The 18,467-nt window shown below is 26.5% G+C and overlaps 1 long non-coding RNA gene across 1 annotated transcript; it reads left to right on the forward strand.

Moving 5' to 3' along the window:
- The first annotated feature begins 5,400 nt into the window (after positions 1 to 5,400).
- Positions 5,401 to 8,066, forward strand: LOC137814227 (uncharacterized). Its single transcript, XR_011081619.1, has 3 exons — positions 5,401 to 5,781; positions 5,979 to 7,695; positions 7,784 to 8,066. It is a non-coding gene; the product is annotated as an uncharacterized lncRNA (long non-coding RNA).
- Positions 8,067 to 18,467: the final 10,401 nt, after the last annotated feature.

The following is an 18,467-nucleotide window of genomic DNA, read 5'->3' on the forward strand; positions in this document are numbered from 1 at the left end:
AGATATCCTAACACTTTCTCAAACAACTTTTAAGCAAATTCATCTTCTACTCGTACTACAAGTACATATGAAAAAAAACATAAAAGATAAGTGAGATCTTTATAAACATTAAATATCAATATAAACTTAGCATACAATAATAAATTATAGGGGTTTATAATTTGAACTACAATTATAAGACTCAATCTTACTTTATCAAACATATAGATCTATATTTCACTTATGATGATTCATTATACATATCAAAAGTCACTAAGAAAGTGATTAAGTATTTGAATATTTCTTATTAAAAACATTAGTATAATTATAATTATTTTTCTCAAAAATATTGACAATTTTCATCCCACAAAAGAGATATATACTTAGTAACTAACATTGACGATGTTGAACAAACATGTATTAGATAGTTTCAAGTTTGGTCTATGAATATCCTAATTTAAGATGTTATTTTAAACTATTTAGATATTCACCTACTTGATAAATACTTTCTTAGACCCAATGTGGTCCCTACCTTTCCTCTCACATTGTTTCAAAGTGTTACATCCCAAACATAGACACTCAACTCATTGCAATGGAACCTCTCACCCTTTGACATACTCTTTGATATTTTCAAGTATTAAGTAACATAACATTATGACTATTATGATATGTTATTTGTCTTAACTTCAAATCTATACTCACAATTTAAAAAAATATAAAAAATACTTGAAAAGATATAAAAAAAATAATAAAAGATATAAATAACTTTTTTTTTATCTAAATTTATTGAATTAAAAAAATATTTACTATTACTTAAGATAACGTTTAAAACAATACAAAATAAAAAGAAATTAAATAAAATTTAAAGTAAAAACTTTAAATAAATAATTAGATGTACGCGAGTATATCATATGAAATAATTTTAAACAAAAGAATATAAAAAAAAATTAGTATGTCATTATAAACAAATAAAATAACAAAATACAATTGAATTGAAAAGAAAAAATATATATTATTAATAAATAATAAGAACATGAAAAAATAAAAAGGACCTGTATACTATAAGTAAATTAAATAATAATGTAAATCCATAAAAAGGAGAAGTAGATGACTGGAAGTGAATTAAACATAGATTAATCTAAAGCATAGGATCAATATTGAGTAAATTAAATTATAAAATATGAATTAATAAAGAGTACAAATACATAATTGGAATTAAATTGTAAAGTAAAAATTAATAAAAAGTACAGATACATAATTGGAATTAAATTAAATAACATAAATATATATTTATAAAAGATGATTATTATGTAACTGAAAAAGTAAATTAAATAATATAAATATAAATTAATAAAGATAATTAATATATCATTAAAATTAAATTAAATAGTACAAACATAAATTGATAAAAAGATTAAGTAAATTAAATTATATAAATACACATTAATAAATAAAACCAGTAACTCTAAAAGTAAATAAAATGACATAAATATAAATTAATAAAGAGATCATTATGGAAAATATATTATATTATAGAAATATAAAATATACAGAACAAATAAATTAATTAAAAGTATAACAATGGAATTATCCAAAAGTCATTACAGAAAAAACTTATCTTTATTTTGTTAAGAAATAAAATTTTAGATTTTTTTAAATAAATTTAAATATTTTATTTAATTTTTAAAATATTTTGTTTAAATAAGAATTCAAGTTTATTGAATTTTAATTTTCTTATTTAGATAGAGTTTTCTCATCCTACCGAATATAAAAATTTATCACTAAATAAAACAAGTAACATCGAAATATTGAACATTTTTTCACCACACAAAAGATATATATACTCATATCTAACATTGGTGATGTTGAGCACATATCAAATAGTCTCAAATTTGACCTATGAATATTCTAGTTCAAAACGTTGTTCTAAACTACACAAATATTCATCTACTTGGTAAGTGTTTAGGATTTTCTTAGACATCATCATGGTCCCTACCTTTTATCATGTTGTGTTTCAAACTATGGCTTCCCAAATAGAAGCATTCATGTATTAACATGACCTCGACTAATTACAATGAAACCTAAGACTCTTTCTCAAATCAACTCACATACTCTTTGACATAATTCAACTCAATATTTTTTTTTTGCATTTTGAATAATAAAATAAGGTGATGAGGATTAATATATGTCATACTTGTCGTATACAACACAATCAAATACGAAAATAGTACTTAAAAAAATAAAAAAATAATAATAATAAGGATGATGTTTAAATAATACATTCATTAAATAATAATAATAATAAGTATAAAAATAATAAATTTATCCAATTTTATTGAATTAATAAAATTATTACTTTTTACATATTTATTTGAATTGTTAAAGGAAGATGTTTAAAATAATACAAAATATAAAAAAAAAATCAAAGCAAAAACTCTAAACAAATAATTACATATGAATTAATATAGAACACAGAAACAAATAAAATGATAAAAATATAAATGAATGGAAAATAATAGACAATATGGTATTAATAAATAATAAGAATGTAAAAGAATAAAATGACCCATATACTAGAAGCAAATTAAATAATAGAAAAATGTAAAATGAATAAAAAAAAACAAGTAGAAATCATATCTAGAAGTGAACTAAATGAAATATATATATATATATATATATATATATAAAATTTAATAGAGACGATAAATTGTAGCTAAAAGTAAATTAAATAATTATATAACTAGAAAAAAAATTATATAAATATAAATTAATAAAAAGCACGGTATGTGATTGAAAGTATTTGATTGTAAGAAATGGTAAATTACATAATAGAGATATAAAATAAAAAATTATTGATGTATTACTATAATAAATTAAATAATGGAAAAAAGTAAAACATTATGGTTAAAAATAAGGAAAATGGTAATTCTTCCATCTAGATTTAGATTTAGGTTGTGTTTGGATTGAGAAGAAAATTGATGAGAATTTGAGAAAGTGAATGTGTGATAATTTAAGAAGAAACTCTGAAGAAATTGAGTGTGTTTAGATTTGAGTATTTTAGAATGGATTTGTGAGAAAAATTCATTGGAGTTTGTGAGTGATATGATGACTATGAGATTTTTTTTAAAGTGTTAAGTGTATATTTACAAATTTATCTTTATAATTAAAAATTTATAAACAACGAAATATGAGAAATTTTTTAGTATAATTGAGTTAATTAAAATTTTCTAAATTATTTCCAATATAATTGAATTAATATTTTCAAAAAAAATACGTGTTAGTTAACATTGTCATGAAAAATTGTCATAAAAAATCATATTCATATAAATATAATTTAAAAATATGATTTATTTATTAATTTTAGTTATTTATAATTTTTTTTTTGAATCGTGTTGGAGTTGACTTTGGAACAAAATGCACATTATGTCAATTTGTAAGAAAATAAAAAGTTATCATAAAATAATTATATTTATATTAAAAATAAAATTTGAATTCTTCATAATTGTAAATATGAAATTCAAATAAATAAATTTAATATTTATAATTTTATAAAGTATAATTATTAACATAATTTGTATTGAATTTGAATAATATTATTAATTATAAAATAATTTATAATAATAATAATTAATTACATATTTAAATATATTTGTAATGGTTAATATATTGATTCTTTTAACATTATGTTGGAATGGAAAATAGATAAACAAGTTCAAATAATGTAAAATTACACATAATATTTTACTTGAACATAGCATACCATAAAGTTCAAATAATCATCCATTAAACTACATATTACATAAATTCATGGCATTACAATCCCAAAATAGACATTTGTTAATGTGATGTGAATTTGAAGAAAATTGTGACCATATTAATTAGAATAAGAAAACACACCTCTCTATATCAAGTTTTTTTTTTACATGTTTATCACAAATTCAACAAAGTTAAATACTAATTGAAAGAAGATGAAGACTGAGATTTAGATTAAGAGAATGCCACATATTAAGAGAATGCCGCATATTCTTTGATTTCTTGCACACGGTGACCAACTACTAAACACACTCCAATTGCAGACACTAACCACACTCCTATAACTACTAAACACGCCACCAACAACTATTAAAAATACCACATTGGGGTACTAACCATACCATCAGTTGGTAAAATAACAACACAGAGGCACAAAACCGAAGAAAGTCAACACATAATTGATTAAGGGAGTGAAATACTCGATTAGTCCTTGATTTCTAAACACATAATCGACTATCTGAGTAGTTTTTTTTTCACACATAATCGATTATTTCTTATTTTTAGACACATAGTTCTTCACACATAATCGATTATACTTTATATTTTACATTATAATCGACTATGTTAGGAAAAAATTGATTATGTCTTCGTTGTGTTTGTTATGGAAGTCTGAAAATGCTTCACTTGTTTCATACATCTTCATGCACCTCCCATAAGCATCTAGAACGAAGCTACAGATACACCACAAAGCCACATATACCCCAACAACGAAGAATGGTGCTCAACCTCACCAACAACAAACAAGAATGCAACAATGGAAGACTCACAAACAAACTCTCTCACAAATTATCTAACGTTGCTCTTTGCTCTCCACGGTTGCTATTTATTTGTATTTCAAACACACATTAATGTTGTTTCACGAACAATCTTGGTCAAGGAAAACATGCTTTGGAGTTCAGGAATCTCTTAATGGCTCTACAAAGCACTCTACCCATATCCATAAAAAAATTGAAGATAAAATAGAAAAAACACAACTTCTTACATAACTTTTTCACAAGATTCTCTGCATGTATGTGAGGGGATATCTTCCCATTCTCTTATATACACATCGGTAGATCCAAAAAACATATATAATTGTTGAATCCATACACATAAATAATGCTTCGCTTGAAATAAACATGTCCTTATTTAATAGAAATGTTGATTTAAGTTAACAAAAAAGAAGAGAAGAGAAAACAATTTTATCACAAAACCCTTCAAGTAAGGAATTTAACTAATTCGATTTCTTGTAAGTTACTTGATATTTCATAGCATTAGTTAAAACAGAAAAAAAAATCTGAATAAGACTTAAAATATAAATACAAAAGACTATAACAAATTAATAAATGCAGAGATTCAAGGAGTGTCTTAACTTAGATTATTATAAAAATGATTTTATAATTCTATATAAAAAAAATTATTTTCCGTGATGCTTAAAAATATACATTGGAAAAATGAATAAAATTATTGTACAGAAAGCATCAATGAAAACATTAAAAAGTTATAGTTGACCGTGAATGATATTTTCTGATAATTAAAATATTGGATAAAATATATACATGGCTTAAATGAAACAATAAATAGTAGTTTAGTTTTCTGGATTGAGCGAGCAGTAGCAGTGTAGCAACGAAGCCTGCGAAGAAAATGGCATGTCTAGAGGCTCTTATCCGAGTCAAGTTTCTTACATGGCTCACCAAAGGAAGAGCATAAGAGCATAGAAGGGCAAAATGGTAACACAGAGAGTGAGAAAATGAAAAGTAATGTGACATTTAAATACTGTGAAAAGCAGGCACGGTTACCCATCATCACTGTGCAATATATACCACTCTCACACTCTTCCTCTTTCTCTTCCAGATCCCCTTCTAACTTCCAACCTTTCTCATCTCTCCCTCTTTTCATTCCTAATCATTTTTTTTTTAAATTTCTCTCAAAGCACTGTGAGACATTCCAACAAAACAACAACGACGACAACATCACTTCCATCGCAACCCTTTTCTCTTCCACTAATCGGTAATCTCCTTCAACTTGTTCATAAACAACAAATTAAATATTAATACCCAACCCTGCATGTTCATTTTTCTCTTCAGATCGATCCTCTTTAGCTTTTCGTTTTTGTTTTATTATATATACATATGTATGTATGTGTTCATTTTTACGGTCATGCCTTGATGATTTCTCCTTTTGTCTGTCTATTTCCAACTTTGCAGAATCCGAGAAACTTTTTGTTTCAATTGGTTTCTGGGAAGATCCGGTTGATCCGATCCTCTTGGGAAGCGATTTGGGATTGTAACCGTGTGACGACGTCGTTTTGGTTTGTGTTTTCGGACTCGCTGTTTTCTGAAACCTCGTACTGGTGGTATTGTAGGAGTGGGATCTAGTGTAGGAAACAAAAAAAAAACATCGTCGGAATAGTTGTTGTTACAAATGGAGACACTTGTTGTTGTGGCGCATCACAGGAACCAATGCTATCCCCCGTCGAAACCCCAAGACCATGCTGAGTTTGATTCCTCTTCACCTTCAAGAGACTTTAGGGCCATAAATTGCAGAACTTTCCAGACGGGGTGTGGTATTCTACCAACCCCACTCAATTCTCACACTTCACCGTTAACTAAAAGCCCCAAAACGCCGATAACTCCTTCAAACACAAACAAAACCCGTTGCAGAACCACTCCCAATAGCGCTCCAGTTCCCATCGATCACAGAAAGGTGAAAAGTTTCAGTGAGCATGTCTCTGATGGGGGCATTTTGCTCTCTGAACTTTGGGCTGGGCCTACATATTCGAATTCTCCACCACCCAGTTCCTTGCCTATTCCGAAATTTTCTGTAAGGCCGAAGAGGAGTGTGTCCCTTGATCTCCCTGGTTCTTGTCCTGAAATTCAATTGCAGCTACATGCTAGTTCTGCCCCTTCCTCCCCTTGCGGGGATCATTCTCCATGTGCCAGAGACCTCTTCGATTCGGCGACGAAGGCGTTGCGTCGCATCCTCAATCTTAGCTTGGATGAGGAATGAGACTGGAGGAGCAGCAGGCTCCTGTAAATATTGAGTGCTTTTGGTTAATGAAGTTGGTTTAGTTTTAGATTAGGTGTGTATAGAGTGACCAAATAAAAGGTTGTAGTTTTAGTTTATGTATGGCTTTCAGTACAGTGGTGGTTTGCCCTTGACTGTGGTGGATGATGATGGGTGTGGTGGGTTCATGATTGGAAACGTTAGCAGGGTTTGTTTTGTGACATTGATGGAAGCTGCCAGAGAAATGGTTGTGAGAAGCTGAATGGCGTGGTAAAGGGTTGGAGTGGCATGGAATAGAAATGGGTGGTAATTAAGAAATTTATTAGTTTATATATTCAAGAAGAATACAGAGTTCATGGTGTGTAGTTCATAGTATAAACTCCTAACAGAAAGAATGGTTACCCTCGCTTAATCTGATAAAGGATTTAGGTAGGTCTCCTGCTTTAGTACATAACGTAGATTGTAGAATCCTTGCACTTGCAATAGCCTATAGAGCTTAACCCTTTTGGTTCTTTTCCCCTCTTCAAATTTTCTTTTATCCTTTATATTCTGGTCCTGTAGGATGATCCACTTTTTACTAGTCTGTAGTTACTACTTTGCTTACTGGTCCTTCTCTCTTTAGCCATCTCTTCTTTCTCTCTGTATGTATTTGTTTTCATTTCTTAGTTGCCCTCAGAGATGGCATAGTTTGTCCCTTCACCATCTTTTCAGTTTTTTTGCAAAGAAAAGTTGGTAGGGCTTCGGTTATATAATCTTACGCTGCTGTTTGCTATAGTTTTTAGGGATAGTCTGTGTCACACAACCTGTTATCAAGCCCCTAATGTTTTCCATCATAGCCTTTAGTTAATGCTTCTTTCCATAGTCTCACCTGGCTTATCCTTGATGGAGAGCGTTGACCGTACTACGCCAGAATTTTAGGTAATGTATTGCTTGATGTTCATGCTTCTGCTTTTGTTATTTTCGGGCCATAAATTCGGTTACTAAAAATTGCTTCTATGTGAATCAGGCAGGCGAAACTGTGCCGAGGCTGTTTTGTTCAAAAGATGTGGTCATGATCTTCTAGGTCGCTAGTTCGTTTTTCTTAAAATCCCTTTGTGGTTCTTTCCGAGTTTGTGTAACTTGTGGAACTCCATGTGGTCTGCTGAAATAAATTTGTGTAACTATTAGTTATGTACTATGGTTTATCTGGAGTAGGTATTAAGTTATATGTTTCTGGTCAGTAATTTATATACTGTTTTGTTAAACCTATGAAAGCAGCACTTTGAAGAAGGAATTTTTTGTTTTCTTAACGAGACATTGATTTGGGTACGATGTGATATGGACATAAGGATAGGAGAAATTATTAAAAAAATTCAAGATACAATACAGTTTATGTGTTAGCATGATCCATGTGAACCACCTCATCTGGTTATATACTATCATTTGTAGTCATTAGATGGGTCTGTATTGTAAGAGTTTATTGTAAGCTTACCTTATTAGTGTCCGTGCTCTGCATATTCTCCTTCTTCCCTAATATCTCATACAAAGGTGGTTCACCGTAGACATAGTATTTGTGAAGATATTTATCAGTTGTCAGTAAAAGCATGACAATCGTGGATGACAATAGCAATTTAAAAATTAAAACAATTATTTGCATTGCAATAATAAAACAATAGAAACATTTCAAAAGGGGTATATTTTTCTTTCTAACCCATATCAGAAAGTGGCATAAAACATCGTTGTCTTGTTCAAAAGAGGTGTTGTTTTACATTATTTGTTATAGCATTATCCTGTGTTTGGATGGAAAAAGAGACTTTTAGCTTTTATGGTTAATTTTTTAATCAGTATAAGTGTCAGGTACAAATTATTTATTTAATTTTATTCATTCTTCCATTCATTGGAAGATAAATATAAATATTTTTTTATTCACTTTTTTCTTGATATGCAACATATCTTTATTGATTATTTTACTTTTTTTATTTATTTATGCACTTATTAAAATTTGTGGTATTTTTCTTTTTGGCGTGTTTGGTTTAGGAAAAAAATAAATAAAAAGATGAAAATAGGGAAGAAATAAATAAATCCTAAACAATTTTATGAAAGATGTTGCTAAGTATTGGATGGATAAATTTCTTAGTGATGATGGAGAAGATGTTTTAAACTCTAAACCCTAAAAAATAGATGATAAAAGGTCTGTTAAAAAGAAATTATTATTTATTTTGTGTAGATTTTTTTGTGATTTTCCTTTAGGATATTTTGTTTGTTCCTCTTTGGGGTAAAAGTGTTGAAATCATATGTTATTAATTTAGGTTTGAAGTTGTTTCTTATGTACAAATTTTGTCTTAGTCTTCTCATACTTTATTATATTTTGTTTTTTCTTGTTTAATAATATTTTTTTTCATATAATAGGAGTGATGTTTAGCATGGAATTTTATATAAAAAAATCAATATTTAGTTTTTATAAAAAGATATTAAGAGATAAAAAATGAATAAAAATAAGTAAAAAACAATAGAGTGTCATTATTCTTTTTTAATTTTTCCAAAATTAAACATAATATCGGATTTTCTATCCTCCTTTATACCCAACAAGGCTTAAAAGTTTCTTAAAAAAACACATTTAATACTAAATTAAAATTATGTTATTTTAATCAACGATGTCCCAATTTATTCTAACTTTTTTCATTGAAGTTTAATTTAATTAAAATTAATTTTATAAGTCATTTCATTATCTATTCCTAATTATTATGTAATTTTTTAGATTTGGTTCACAACACAATCTACGTGTTGGAAGAATCTTTTACTGAAATCCTTGAAAAAAAAGTTCAATTGATTTTTAATTAATATTATGATTTTATCTAATAATTATGATCAATCAAATTAAACACAATTTATTAAAATCTCACATTGAGGAACAAAAATGTAGAATAAAGAATGGGAGAGTGAAGCCTAGTTGTAAAAGGCATGGTTAATTGATCAGTACTATTTTGTAGTAACTATCTAAACAGAATCTATAATTGCATCTGGAATGCAATTTTAAAAGTGATAAAATTACATTCCCAGAACTAACCTTTGGAACCTTTTGTTGGATATTCATACAAGACTTCAAATATTAGTTTCTGAAAACTCTGTTTTAACAAGAAAACTAAAAAAACAAAACCGTGGAAATATATAAGTAATAAAATATGTTACAATATAAGGACTATTTTGTATAAATTTAGTATGGTTTATTATTTTGTTTGAAGACTCATTTGACATTAACTCTTCTTAGGCTAATGAGTTTATTCTTATACGAGTCAATAGATTTTTGGAGTAATTATATGATAATAATAATAGTGGGTGATTAACAATTATTTTTTATAATATTAAATATATAATATATTTCTAATCACGCTAATCTGTTACTGTAACTTTTTATGATTTAAAATGGAATTTATTTTTATTATTAATTTAATTTTTAATATATATATATATATTAATAATTATTAAATTTTATTTTCCAACCTATGTTTTTTTAATATTTATTAGACGAGAAGTTATAATTAAAAAACATTAATTTTTTTTATATTTTTTTTTATTTCTAACCTTTTCTTTTCCTTTGACTCTACAATTATCTTTCTTATTTAAAAGACTTTAATTAGATAGTGATATTACTTTTTTGAAAATTTTCTTTTATTCACACTCTTCAAGTTAAAATGAAAGAAATATATTTGATTTATTTGAATTCTATTAAAATGAAGGAAATATATTTGATTTTTAATAACCGTGTCATGTATTTATTAAAAAAATATTAAGGATAATATACAATTAACCTTAGAAGAACTAGTAAAGATTTTAAATTTACAAAGTATTATATAATTAAAAATTTACAACTTTCCTTTTATAATTTTTTCTCCTTCGAATAACTAGTATTAATAAGTTCATTTAAGTTACATTTCTTAAAAAAATGGTAATTGGAAGCATGACACATATTCCATCCAAATGGAATCCATTTTGGTAAATTTTTAAAAGTATATTATTTTATAAATATTTTTTTTTCATCTTAATAAGAATAAAAAGTCTTAACGATCTATCACACTAATTTTTCCCCATAAATATTAAAAACAATGTTTTTAATAAATAAATTTTTAACTAAAATATCTTTATTATGTTCCTTTCAATACATTTTTATGGATTATATATATATATATATATATATATATATACAATAAAAATATATTTAATTATATATATATATATATATTATTTTTAATTAAATAAATTAGAAAATTTATTATTTTACATTTAAATTACTCATAATTCATAATTTAAATTGAATTTGTAAATAAATATGATTTAAATGACTTTATATTTGCGTCTTTTAAATAATACAATATAATGTATTTTTTTAAGTTATTATATTTTTTTATTTTAATAATTGATTTAGTTAAGTGTCTCATAAATTTTAATAATTTTTTTATTCTATTGAGTACTCAATTTTTATCTTTTTCAATTGAGTTAATATCATTTATTTTTTCCGTTGATTAGGTGATATAATTATTATTTTGTTTTATAATTTTTCTTATATTCATGTATAAGATTTTGTGCTTAATATATAATGATATTACAGTTCATATAAAATAATAAATAATTTTTATTGCTTTAATTGAAAACGTGTTAGATATTAAAGGACTCTAAGTGTCATTTACAATAATGATAAAAACAACAACATTGTTGTAAATAACTTAGAAGTCATTTGGAGTATGATGACTTTTAATCAAAATAATAAAAGTCACTTGTTTTTTTATTAACAAAAAATATTATTTTGTGTTAATAAAAATATTATTATTCTTAATATATTAAGACAAATAAATAAGATGATAAGATAATTCCTATAAGAAAATTATTAAATAAAAATTAATTTTAAATACTAAACATAATTAGTTGTTATAGTTCATAGAGAATCATTTCATTGGTATAATAGACTCCCGCTAGTCTGTTCTTAGAATTCTTTATGAATAGGTATAATCTACCTATGTATCGTTTGTGTTAACATGTGGGTTTTGGTCTAGTTCCCCCATATTTTTGTATTTTCTTTCTTTTTTCTTTTTTTTAATAATATTTTTTTTTATGTGATGGCAGATGATTGTTGTTACTTGAGGTGTCAGCTTAACTGAGATGTCAAGTTACATAGTGATGCCTATCACGAAAACTTTATAAAAAAAAAATTAGAGATCATTTTAAAGACTAAAAAATTATTGATTTATGAATTTGTTTTTATTATTGATAAATAGTTTTTATATCTAATTAGCTATCTAGGTTTTTGTTATCAATTTTGGTAGCAAAAACTTTGATAGCTAATTAAATATAAAAATTATTTATAAATACTAAAAACTACTTTAGAAATTAGTTTCTAAAATGGTCTCTAATTTAGATTTTTAAAATTAGTTTATTCTATAGAGGATTTTTTTAATATGAAACTAAATTGAAAATGACTGATACTGAAGCTTAACCTTAATAATTAATTATAATATTTTACTTAAATACAATAAAAAAAATTAAAATTAAACCGTGACACAAGTCTCCTTAACTCCCACATGTAACTGAACCAATAAAGAGGTTAAATAAAAAGTGATGTAAGAGAAATTAATAAAACTAGAAAAATACTATTTATCTCAATTGATGGTTGGTCTCATTCAATCCATGATTACCACGACATTGCTCAACAAAGTGAATTAGAACTCTTGAGAAGTAAAAGGACTACGGATTAATATTTGAATAGAGAAATGATCTTGTGATGACAATCTCATTATTCACTTTGCAACATACTTTTAGGACGAATATAGTCATTAAAATAATATATTTTTATAAAAGGATAGAAAATAAAATAATAGATATAAGGTAGGTATAAAAATTTAGTTGGTATAAAGAATATGAATGTTACTAAGTTGTTAATGAAGTCTATTTTATTAAATAGCTTTTAATAACGTGAAGCCTAGGAGTCCACGTTATTACTCCGTATGTAGCAAGAACACTTGTATCTATTTAGGTAAAAACAGCACTTATTACTTCTTAAATTTCAGAAAACCCGTGGCATAGGTTACGCGCTTTCACACACACATATTTAATAATCAAATTTATAGTTACCGTCCTATCAAAATTCACCAGCCATAGTGAATTATCTACCTACAACACATACCTATCAAAACAAATACAAAATTATCCACGTATATTCATTTATTTTAATCCATACATATACATATATATATATAACAATTAAACATAACTTGAAGATCAAAATACAATTAAAAACAAAAGTAATCACCCTTCATAAAAATCCAAAAAATTGTATACATTGAAATGGATGATTGTCTGTTTACAATGTATTATTTTAACTAAAAAGATTTTAATAAAAGTGAAGAAAAGTTGCAATAAAAACATGAAAAGGGGTGGCATGCACAAACACTCAAAATATGGATGATCATTATCAGTTAGCAACTTACAAAAAAACAAAAAAAGCTTGACCCACTCCATATGATTTCAAACACCTATACCTATATAGGGTATAGCATCTACCTATATGACCAACAAACCCAAAACTTTTGAGTATTGACGCCATTTTAAAAATATGCCTCCAATCATCATTTGACTTCCATGGCTTTAACTTACAAAACCTTCCATGATCCACTACCACCATCCCTTTTGATGCACGGGGGAGTAAAAAAAATGAAAATATGGTTTAAAACCTTTAACAAATGAGATTTTCCTTTCAAACATGACGTCACACCCTCAAAATTTTGTCTGTGTTAGTTCTAATAGTGTCACATATTTAGTAATTGTTGTTTTGTTACCCAAATTTAAGCATATATTTTGATTTGTCATTTTATGGTTTTATTTGTATTTGTTGAGCATGTACTATAAAGTGATGAGTTTTGTTGTGTAGTAATTATTTAGCCTTGCGTTTGTAGCAGAAGGTAGCTAGGTGGAGATAATGTTGTTGTAGGCATAGATATATATCCTAAAGGTGTCACAACGGATGTTATTTCTGATCTATCGCAACGTTGAAAGATGCCAAAGGCGTCGCCATCTTTAGGTTCCTTTTGTTTGTTCTTTATTATCATCCATTGAGCATCTAATGCACGCGCACTTTTTAGTTCTTTGGGTCCCAACTCTGTTGTGTTGTGTGTGTTCTCCAGTTTTCACACGGGCCACACTGCTCCTGCACCTGCATTTCTACATGTCAATGTCTTCCATTAATGCTTCACCAGCTACTGCATTCCATCACCAATTTAAGGTTCTTGTTTCTTCCTCATTTACATACTCTATATGCATGCTTTAGTTACTACTACTATTGCTCGCTTTCTCCCTCAAAAACACACCACTGTTTGCCATTTGCTTTCTCACTCCACGACACGTGTGTCTTTGGGACAGTTTATGGTTGGGAAGCATAAATTCTGGTTTATGTCTCTGCATTATGTGGTGAACATGTTTATGCCGCATTAGCGCTCATTAGGACTAGACAAGTTCATATGTTGGGCCAAAACACCATAATTCAATACAAATTTAAATGTTTACATGTACAACAAATAAATAACTATAAACTTAAATAATTTTCTTTGCCGATAAAAAAATAAGAATAAACTTAAATAATTTATATATACAAGAAAATAAATACATACATCTCATAATTATAAGAAAGGGACCCATATATTAATTATACATTTTTTATATCCTTAATTAGCCGCAACTTTAATTATCATAAGTTATATGTATAATATAATTTTGGATGTTATATATATCAACATTTCAACATCTTATAATTTGTTTTTACCTCCTACTGTATATGTTTTTTTTTTTGGTCAGCTCCTACTATATATGTTATTATTGTAGTTACACTTTTCTTTCTATTTATAGAAATCATCTAACATGGTAGTTTTATGTATAATTTTGTAATATTTTTTTATTTATAAATTTTATACTATATATAATCCTTTTATATAGTAATTTAAATACATATTTTTAAAAAGTCTGGGTTGCATGCCCCTGCATATTCTCCTTCATTACCTCTGCCTCAACTCATGAATCAGAAAGTAGTGTAGCAAAACTGGTTATAGATTTAACTGCTAATGAAATTCTTATATAGTGAGTTGATTTTTGAAGGCATGGTACATGAGTCCAGGGTTTTAAAAAGAAAATAAACTTATCAGTGGCTTGATGAAAATTTTTAGCAAAGCCAAAAGTTGAAATAGAATTTTGAAGATCCAAAATCCAATATATATATATATATATATATATTTCAAAAAAATTAAAAAAAGTTTAGGAAAATTATTACCCTTTGACTCCTTAAAACTTATATTTTCCATCAAATTTTGCATTTTCACCTTATATATAATAGAACCTTTATTACAACTATTATCGAACTAAGTTTTATAATATAATTGGAGAATAACATATAAAATTTGATCCTTAAGAAACAATTTGCTTATAAAGTAGGCATAGCCACATGCATGCCCCTTCTCTTTGCTTAAGCTTCATGTTACAAGAGTGCTAGCAAAGATGCTTATAGACTATGAAATTTTAAATTATCATTAAAAAAGAATAAACTTTCTTACAGAACAAATTTGTTGGTTAAGTTTTAATTTATCTGTAAATAAATATTATGGATTTTTTCTATTACATACTAATTTTTGTTGTGTGTAATACCGAATTTTGTTGTAATGATAGGTAATAGATTTTTTTTAAAGTATTTTTATTAATAAGGTTACATAAAAAATAAAATTAATCAATAATAAATTTGAGTAATATTTCAATGTTGACTTAGCTCGAGTCAATGTCCTTCCTTTAAATATTTTATTATTAAATAACAAAAAGTAAATACCATTATATTGATTAAGTTAGATATTATTTAATAAACTAAAAAATTATTAATATCTAAAGTAGTTTCTATTATTAATAAAAATTTATAAAATAGTTTTTAAATTAGTATTTAACATTAGCTACCAATGTTTTAGCTATTAATTACTTTAAATTCTAGATTAGTCTATAATTAAATTAGTAACTAAAGTTAGTAACTAAAAACTTGATAGTTAATACTAGATATCAATTTTAGAAACTACTTTATAATTTTTTTTTATTAATAATAGAAACTATTTTAGATACCAATAGTTTTTTAATTTATAAAATAATATCTAACTACGTAAATATAATGACTAATTATTTTTTGTCTCTAAATTAGTTGATATTTAATGATTTTTTGATAGTGTTTTAACTCTTTATCAAGTTTGTTATACGGTATTATGTAGATTTTCCTCTTGATGAATGATCATTTAAAGTAGATGATACGTGATGTTTGTGAAGAAAATTTTGGAAGAATACATGTGTATGATTCTTTTGAAGTTTGATTTGGAGCAACAATTGTACCCCGGATGCAGTGACATTATATCATTATCAACAAATTTAAGATGGACTGATAGAAGTTTCATTGAATTGTTGTTGTTGAAGGAGCTGTTTCCAAAAGATAACATGTTACCTGATGACTTTTTACGGCAAGTGCACCGCGTTGTCAAAAGTAATAATGTGTTCCTAAGGACGAATATCGAACCCACAAGGAACAATTGAATAATCAAGTAAAATATTTACTAAATATAAAACAGAATAATAAAAGTTTGTTGGAATTTGTTGTGATGACAATGATTAACAAGAAAACTAACAAAGAGTTGTTGTTTCAATTGGAAAAATAGGAATTGAGTTTCATCTTTCTCATTCTTTTGTATTTAGATTAGCCGAATAATATTATGTCCTTTGATTAATATTGATGCTCATATAAAAATCATTTATATCGATTCCTCGCATATAAAATTCTTAAGATGCTTCTTAAATATCGATTCCTCGCATATTTATAAAAAAAAAAATTACTATTAAGATCAGACGTTGATAACAATAAATATTTCAAGTTTATTCCTAACACTCAAATATGTCAAGTATTATTGATTAGGTCAGAACCCTAAAAATACTTTCCAATCATATTTAATATTCTAGATTAAGAATTAGAAGTAAAACAATAATATGAATAATCAATCAAGAGCAAAATATTATATTCAGAGATCACCTCAATACATAAAAGTTTGAACAAATTACTTTCAATCTTAAATGGTAGAATTAGCCACACATCTTTTAACACCTTCTATTCTCCCAATTGGATTACAATTCACTCAATGGTGTTTTTCTCTCAATCATGCACACTAGGGTTGTGCCTCAAGCCCCTTATTTAACCTAATTTTCTAGGGTTATGCGACTTCTTGCGTCGCACTAATGGGCTTGTTGATTAAAACATAAAATGACCCAATGTTTCTATCGCTCTCTCGCTTAACCGAGATATAGTTCACTAAACAACCGATCAAATTTGAAACTTATGATGCTTCCAAATTCAAATATAGAAAAATATAGATACAATCAACTTCTAGGATCAAATCAAAACAATAAAATGACAATTCATTAAGGAATTACTTCTCATGTGCTCACAGGTAAGTGTTTCTCTCTATTTTCACGAAATCATAACAAATCACAATTTCTTTTCATTGCATCTTCCTATCACAAACATATTAGAAACATGAATCTTGGGGTCTTTTTCAGGGTTGTAATTAGGCCGAGCTTCCAAAAAATATTGGTTTTTCAGATAACAAAATGCACATCTTAAAGAAGAAGAACATACCTACAATCCAGTTATAAAGAACATATATGTTATCTAATCACCATTTTCGTTTGAGTTCACACTTTTCCTCATTTTTCTTTCTACCTTTTCATGATTTTCAACATGCATTTTTTTTTCTAATTAATAGGAATAAATTTTTCCTATTTTCAACATTTTGAGTTTTCAACAATCAGAACCAACCATTCCGTTTTCTATATTTATTGCATCTATGTTCTCATTCCTTAATCATGCTAAAGGGTAGGAAAATATATCATCAAAGGTTAGGGTGCAATAATAACAAAAAAAATTGGCCCAAAGACGATATAAAAAAATTTGAATTCTAATAAGATAAAGGTTGGCTATTTGGCCCTGAGTTCCTAATTAACACAAAAGCCTCAATCATCTTCATACTCTTTTATGATATAACAAAAAATAAAAATTAAGCAACCACAACTGTCAATTCATCAGTAAAACTCTCAAAATTGTTTAAGGTTCACACACTCACTTGGTTTAATTAGTTTCATTCCTATTTGTTTTGTCATTTTCTGTCCTAATCAATCATCCTGTTAAATTTTCATGTATCACAATCTTAACTACATTTGAATAGGGTTTCAATCATATTTTCTTTTCTAACATGTGTCTAATTCATCTCACTATTTAATATTTAAACACGTTTTTTTTTTTCACAATTCCAAATATACATTCTAGTTCTTTTTTATTTGAGAAAAATAAACTAGAAAAAAAAACAAATTAAAACTAAAATTTATTCAAGAAAAATAATTCAAAACATAAAAATAACCAAATAAGCATATTACAAAAAATTTATTCAAGCACAAAAAAAAAAACAAACTAAACAAATAAACAGAAACAAAAATAATTAAAAACTAAAATAGAAATAAACAGAAACACAATATTAAAATAACTGAAAAGAAAAGAGAATTAGAAAGATAAACCATATTCTTGCTCAATCCTCTCTTCCTAAGAAGTCATCCAACTCTTTGTTAAAATCTTCATCTATAGTCTTGCTTCATAAGCTGAATCTGCC

The sequence above is a fragment of the Phaseolus vulgaris genome, chromosome 1 (genome assembly GCF_000499845.2).
Source record: "Phaseolus vulgaris cultivar G19833 chromosome 1, P. vulgaris v2.0, whole genome shotgun sequence".
Taxonomy (NCBI): domain Eukaryota; kingdom Viridiplantae; phylum Streptophyta; class Magnoliopsida; order Fabales; family Fabaceae; genus Phaseolus; species Phaseolus vulgaris.